At 42.2% G+C, this 7,814-nt stretch overlaps 1 pseudogene; it reads right to left on the bottom strand.

Annotated features, from left to right (window-relative positions):
* Positions 1-2,312: 2,312 nt before the first annotated feature.
* Positions 2,313-2,779, bottom strand: LOC136393072 (NADH dehydrogenase [ubiquinone] 1 alpha subcomplex subunit 12 pseudogene; annotated as a pseudogene).
* Between the last annotated feature and the right edge of the window lie 5,035 nt (positions 2,780-7,814).

Raw genomic sequence — 7,814 nt, 5'->3', positions numbered from 1 at the left:
TACTCATCTGCTGTATGCTACGTGTTTTATTTTGACTTAATATTCTTTTACTATGTCTTAATTTTTATATTGTTTTCAATTTTTTAGGCTAGAAAATGCTTATTTTATTTATTTATTTATTAAATGGTTTTATTTATTTATTTTAGAGAGGAGAGAAAGAGAGAGAGAGAAGGGGAAGGGGAGCAGGAAGCATCAACACCTATATGTGCCTTGACCAGGGAAACCAAGGGTTTTGAACCAGCAACCTTAGCGTTCCAGGTTGATGCTTTATCCATTGCACCACCACAGGTCAGACTAGAAAATGCTTATTTTACCACACAAATAATTAAAATAATAAATATAAAAATACCTATATATTGCAAAATCACACGATATAGTGAAAAATCTGCAATATAAAATTTTAAATATATACAATTTTAAAATCCATGATACAGTGAGACTGTGAAAAGTGAACCACAATATGGCAAGGGATGACTATTTCTCTCTAACACAAGTCAATGCTTACTATAAGTACAGTAGTTACTCCCTGGCTGGTTGGCTCAGTGGTAGAGCATCGGCCTGGCGTGCAGAAGCGCCCATCTGCTTCTCCACCCCTCCCCCTCTCCTTCCTCTCTGTCTCTCTCTTCCCCTCCCACAGCCAAGGCTCCATTGGAGCAAAGTTGGCCTGGGCGCTGAGGATGGCTCTATGGCCTCTGCCTCAGGCACTAGAATGGCTCTGGTTGCAACAGAGTGGCGCCCCAGATGGGCAGAGCATCACCCCCTGGTGGGCATGCCAGGTGGATCCCGGTCGGGCACATGCGGGAGTCTGTTTGACTGCCTTCCTGTTTCCAACTTCAGAAAAATACAAAAAAAAAAAAAAAAAGTACAGTAGTTGAAGCCGTCACAGCTGCCTGGCCTGTGCAGGTTCCCATTAGATTTGGATAGATGGTAATAAAACTGCGGAGCCAAAAAATGGGAGGTCATATCTTTTATTCTAGCTTGCACCTGGCAGGCGAGTAAACACAAACACACTTAGCTCCAAAACCCACTCACTCAGCACTCACAAAGTTACTGACACATCCGGGTTTTCCTAAAACCAAAGGCCCCACTAGCCTCAGTCACCTCCCTTTCCCCATCTGCATGCCTCTATCTTGGCTGTCTGCCTCCTCTGCAACCTCGTGGCCTCTGCAAAAATGGCCTCCTCCTCTTTTAAAACTTTTCGGCATGAAAGCCCCTCCTCCAGCACACTTGAGCATAACCGAGCCCCTTCTCAAGCAGAAAGGTAATTAGCCATATCACCTGGACAACAGCCATTCACATGGGCAATGCCATTTTTAACAATAAAAGTGAGCAAAACCAAATAACTCAAATTTTACAAACTTATTTGCCCAACACTTACTTTAATTGAGCCTGTCTGTTGTCTTTTGCATCTGTGATAAGGTACCTGATAAAATGTAAGTCTAATCTTCTTTTCCTGCCCCCTCAGGGCAAGGGTCCCAACCAGAGCAGAAACCAACAAACCCCCTCATCTTTACCATTATCACGTGAATCTTTAACTGTTAACTGTCTTGCTCCTGCCTGAGTAAATGAAGTTTCAGCATGTATATTTTCACTTTTATTCAATCCCAGAGGTTTCCCCTCTTTGCTTTCTCCCGCCTCCCTAATCTATCACCAATTTCATGTAATCCCCTTACCTCTTCCCCTTTGATTCTAATGTATAAAATATGTGGTGAAACCACCATTTTTCTGTAGCACTTTCTCAATTCTTTGAGACTTTGCTTCCTGGCAATTGTCAACAGTTGGGCTCAAATAAACTCATAAAGAATTCTTACACGTGTGGAAGTTTCTTATGTTGACAGCTTTGTCCAAAAATGTTTTATACTAAGGTGACCAATCATCCTCCTTTGAGGAGCACAGTCCTTCTTTTGTAAGTTCCGTACTCCCTTGAAAAGTGTCCCCTTACATGTCCTCCTTTTTGATATTAGAAGACTAATCTGTAAATGTCCATATTCAATCGATGCAGAGTTGACCCATTGCGTGTGATGTGACGTATTTGTATCTAAAAACTTTTTTCTTACAGTTATTATAAAAAATTAATGGGCATGTAAGCATAATTACAATATAAAATATTCCAAATGTTTTTATAATGCATTTATCATATTATAGTGTATTATTGTTGCAATGAATAAAATGTTTCTTTTATTTATGATACTGTTTTCTTCCATTTTATTTATTTATTTATTTTTGTTTGTTTGTTTGTTTAATCAAATAAAGTTACCAGTGAGCAGCAAAAATGCAATTACATGAAAAGCCCTGTATTTTACATGTTAAATTGTTTTCCATTATCTTTACTTGTAAGGTGTTGAAAGTGGGACTCATTCTTGAATCTTCTTCCTAGTGGTGGAATAAGGTACATACTGATTTGGAGTGCCACTGAGGTTGAACTTATGGTTTTTCCAAATGAATTTACGAGCAGTAGGAGGTTTTATTGTTGGAGGGTCATCACTCATACAGTGAAGCCAACGATGCCATTCAGAGGGCACCATGCTTCCATCCACATCCCAGAATGTGTTTTTGCCATTCATTTCCGTAGTATATATAACCCATCAGTGACGGCCAAAAAACTGCTTGTTGTCTTCATAGTATTTGTTTCCATATTTGTCTTCCCCCACTAATGTACCAACCCTCACATCATTTGTCCTGAAGAAAACTCGGAGATAGCCTCGGAGGCCACCGTGGCCGGTGACCTGCTGCAGGGTGCTCTGCAAAACCTTCAGGTACTCCATCTTGACCCGCAGGTCCCGCCTTCCTCTTCAATTTATTTTTGTCCTCCTTTTCATTGTAAAAAAGTTGGTTACCTTAATATACCTAAAGTTGACTGTCTTTGGAATTTTGTAAGGCCAATAGCCGCGGCCACCATCACAGCCACCTGGCCTGTGCAGGTTCACAATTGATTTGAACAGATGGTAATGCAACAACATAGGAGCCAAGAACTGGTGGGCCATTTTACCTTTAATTCTAGCTCGCACCCAGCAGGCGAGAAAATGTACACAGTGGCAAAACACTTCCCTTTCCATTCAGGGCTCCTAAAGCCACTGACTCATCCAAGTATTCCTAGAGTCAAAGGTTTCTACCTCACTAGCCTTAATTGCCTCTGTTCCCCATCTCCTTCTCTCTGCACAAACTGACTTCTCCTTCAGCACTCCAACATCTTGGCTGCCTCTCCTCTGCAATGCTAATGGCAGGAACCGAGCAAGTAAGAGCCCCTGGTCTGCTTCATTTTATAGTGTAGAAAATGAAAGCCTTTAAGTCAATATACAAATAAGGAAGTCTCTGATACAAAGCCACTTATCTGAGACATAAATGGGATTCCTCATAAGAGTGTACTACCCCACATCATGCAACAGTCAAGGGTGTGGGGAAAAGCTTAGTTTTACGAAGATCTTAGTATTAGAAAGATGTTGAAAAAATCTTAGTATTAAAACAGTGGGAAAGGCTTAGTTTTAGGACCTTGCCAGTTTACAGCCTGTCTCCCTCATCCAGTGCAAACTATAAGTGAGCAAACATATAAACATATACTGTATATCATATTTACAAACTTCTTTTGTTGTAAGGTGCCAAAAGCTACAGAATTAATATTAATATTTTAGGAAGTTTAAAGAACATTTTATTGATTTGTGCTAGAAGTACAGAGAGATTTTGTAAATAATCTCTGCACTATATAATTAGCATAAAACCAAGATGACCAACGGCATTGTGTTGTAAATGCAGAAGAGCAAGAAGACTTGGATTCTCTGACCGTCCCTCATATCTATGGGGGAAGGGTGAATAACTTCCAGGTACAGGAAGAAAAAGATTAAATTAAAATATTTCCTTATACTGATGAACCATTTACAGGCATTTGTTCCTATGGAAACTACCCCTCCCCTCATGAAAGCATGTAGTTAATGTATGTATCTCTAAACAAAAGGTATAAACTTATGCCGTGATGTCAGGTTTTTTCCCCTACCATGTATAATTAAGAGTATATAAACAGCCTCTGAACTATTTTTTGGGTCTGCACAATTTGGGTCTGTTGCCCTGTGTCAGCCATATGCGGCTGGCATATTTAATAAACTTCCTCCTTTAATAAAACTTTTCAAAAACTTATTTGGACTATGTACCTCTACGAACACCCGCGGAATTGTGGATTTTGTTACGTTACAACAATTTGACTAACAAATGTTTACTCATGTTATTTCCCCAACTATGTTGTGTATTAAGTTTTAATGTTCTCCTGTTATTCTGTCTCTGTTAATTTGATTATTAGCCCAGTTAGAAGAATTTAGGAGATGGAAAGATAAGTACTGATTTTTTTTAAGCCCCCACAATCTTCAGTTGTTTCCTATTGGATGGTGAAGCTTCTTACCTGTATGCAGGTCTACATAAAAGTTATTTTGATCCTGACATTACCCTTTAAACCTTCCAGTACCCTGGCATCTGAGGCCTATCACAAGCTCTATGTCCTAATAAACTCACATCATCCAATATTCCCAGAACAAGTCATGCATTCATTTATAATAAATAGTTGTTAAACACTTACTGTTTTTTAGAATTATACTGATAAGGAAAACATCTTGTCTCTGTCCTTGGACTTTATAATGAGGTGGTGAACAGACAATACACAGTAAACAAATCAATACAAAAGAGAAAAAATAGGCCCTGGCCGGTTGGCTCAGTGGTAGAGCGTCGGCCTGGCGTACAGAACTCCCGGGTTCGATTCCCGGCCAGGGCACACAGGAGAAGCGCCCATCTGCTTCTCCACCCCTCCCCCTCTCCTTCCTCTCTGTCTCTCTCTTCCCCTCCCGCAGCCAAGGCTCCAATGGAGCGAAGATGGCCCGGGCGCTGGGGATGGCTCCTTGGCCTCTGCCCCAGGCGCTAGAGTGGCTCTGGTCGCGACAGAGCGACGCCCCGAGGGGCAGAGCATCGCCCCCTGGTGGGCATGCCGGATGGATCCCGGTCGGGCGCATGCGGGAGTCTGTCTGACTGTCTCTCCCTGTTTCCAGCTTCAGAAAAATACAAAAAAAAAAAAAAAAGAGAAAAAATATACAAAAGAGAATCTGTGCGACAAAGAAAAATACAGAAGGATGTAAGTAACAAAACAGAGGGCAATCTGTAAGAATGAGACGGCACTCGAACACCAGATGTGCAGGCTTTATTAGAGGAGAAAGACCTGCCAGGGTCTAACTTCTCTGGGAGAAGGGCACTGGTACAGACTAGGGGGTGAATTTTATAGGGTTTGGGAGATCCTAAGGAGATACTTAGTAGAAGTTCAGGTATGTCCCCTCCTGTGGATTTACGGTTTTGGCTTCCTGGAACGCTCCTCCTTAGGGTGGTTGACCAACTTCTTGGAACTCTTCAGCCTAAGGGGCGATTATCTAGTAAGTAAGGGTGAGGTCAGGCAGTCTGGTGGAACAACCAAAGGGCAGTTGGAATTCCTGGTAAATTCATGAATCTATCATTTCTCAACTCTGTGATATGATAAAAAGGGAAAGAGGTGGGGGGAAGGAAAGGGTATTGGGTTCAGGAAGGAGGCTTGTCTTGGCCCGGCTATCTTCTGGAGCTACTTCCTGCTGTTATCCCTATAGGGGGCCTCCTTTGTGAACCCCTCCCTGGGGCAGTTGGAGTAGGGGTTGTAAAAGCATTTGATTGTAGGTAATTCTGGAGATTTCTCACATTCGAGCCTGCAGGAACTTGATAAAGAAAGGGGCAAGCATTAATATTAGGCACAAAATTAAGATTGGTCCTATAATTGGTGCTAGCATGGAGAACAAGGGATTTTTCAACCATTGTTTGGAGCAGGGGTATATTTATAAAACTCCAAATTTTTCTGTCTCGCGAGGGCAGGTTTCAGGGTTAGGTAGGTTTTTTCAATTTTCTGATTGGCGAAGGTCTACATGTCATTCTGTAAGAAACTAGTGAACAAACATAAGAGGCAGGGTCCAAAAGTTAGAAAAATAAATAGAAGGGTGAGTGGACCAATGGAAGGTAATAGTCAAGACACTCAGTTTGTGTGAAACCACTGATTCCATGTCTCGGTTTGTTTTTTACGAATTCGCTGGGCTTCAGAGAGAGAGAGAGAGAGGGAATAAGACAGGGCAGTAGCTAGTCCCCCTTTCCCTAGACATATTTTTATAAAAATTCTTAAAGCAACAAGTTGAGGAATTACCTGTATAGTTTGTTTGGTCCTTAGATTGATGGGTAGTATACTAGGAACTGGAAGAGGCTCATGGGGTGGGATTAGGTTGATATTTGGGGTAAGATAGATTAGGGTACAGGTTTCTGTCCAATTAGTAGGGAGACATATATAGATGTCATGCGTTTTTCTACTTTAGCAGCAGTGGGAGTTGTCAGGATCACGGTGTGTGGACCTGTCCACATGAAAGTCAGTTTTTGGGTGATGTACTGCTGGAAGCGCCTCTTGGACAGTCTTTGAACAGTTTGCTGAGTAACCTGTAAATCCTGCAAGTACTTAGGGAAAGGGTGGTTACATTTCTACACTTTGCAGCTACAGTTTAAGTCTTAGTGACCACTGCTTCTAGCTGGAATTAGCAGCAGGTCCTAGCCTACAATAGGTATGGGGCATTGAGACAAGAGGAATAAAGGAGATGCTATACATTAAATAAAGAACCAAAATCAGACTGTCAATACCCACAGTAGAGATCTTCAAAGGATAAATAAAACTCAAATATTCAGGCAAGGCATAGTAGATGGCCCTTGTGTTTACAAGAAATGAGATCAGTTTATCTGCTACTTGGAAGAAATACCTTAGGCTCATGAACAATGTCTTTGGGCCTTCAGTGGCAATTCCCAGCATGCTGGGCAAGGTCAGGTCACAGGTAGCTGGAGCAGGGCTAGAAGAGACTGAACCCTCCCTCCATGGAGCAAGGGGGCAGCTTACCTTCTTGTGTCCCTCTTTCCACAGCAAAGACATGTCAACTGGTGGGGTCGGGAAGCCTGGCAGGCTTCAGTTCAATGACCTTTCTTTCCACTCTTGAAGCCGAGCCCTGATAGAATCCTATGAAGCCCTTTAGGGCGCTGGAGAACTTAAAAGCGTATGCAAAAAGCTGGTATTTCCTGACCTCTTTTGGGCCTTATTTGCCTTTTCTGTTACTCCCTTGGCCATTATGGACCTTAAAAGCCATGCTCAGAAGATCTCACTGAGGAGCTTGACTAAGAGAGCAAAATTGGGAATCCAGTGTTTAAAGAAGCCTATTAGATTGAGGAAAGAAAGGATTTGATTTGCGGTGGTAGGTGGTTGGAGATTGTGGAGGCTCTGAATTCGATCTAGGGTGAGATTTCAGGTGGTGGGGGTTAAGGTGATGCCCAGATAAACTACAGACTAAGAGTGAAGTTGAGCCTTAGCAGAGAAGACACAATATCCCTACTTGGCAAGGAAGTTAAGAAGGGTGGCGGTGTGTCTCCTTGAGGCAGGCAGGGAGGTGCTGCAGAGGAGTAGGTTATTTACATATTGTAAGAGAGTACTGGTTTTGAGATTGCATGCTGCTAAATCCTGAACTAGTGCCTGCCAAAACAGGTGTGGGCTGTTTTTGAATCCCTGGGGTTAGACAGTCCACGTAAGTTGCTGGCTGCAGTAGTGTCTGAATGTTAGAATCCAAATAAAGGCTAACAGAATGTAAGTGTCAGGGTGTAGAGGAATGGTAAAGAAGGCATTCTTGAGGTCTAGGACCATGAAGTGAGTGGTGTTTGAGGGAATGTGTGACAGTAACCTGTAGAGATTAGGGACTACTGGATGGAGGGGAACTACCACTTCATTGATTAGGTGTAAGTCTTAT

The sequence above is a fragment of the Saccopteryx leptura genome, chromosome 2, assembly GCF_036850995.1.
Source record: "Saccopteryx leptura isolate mSacLep1 chromosome 2, mSacLep1_pri_phased_curated, whole genome shotgun sequence".
Lineage (NCBI taxonomy): Eukaryota > Metazoa > Chordata > Mammalia > Chiroptera > Emballonuridae > Saccopteryx > Saccopteryx leptura.
Note: the sequence above shows the minus strand (reverse complement) of the source record. Positions and strands in the feature narration are given on the sequence as shown.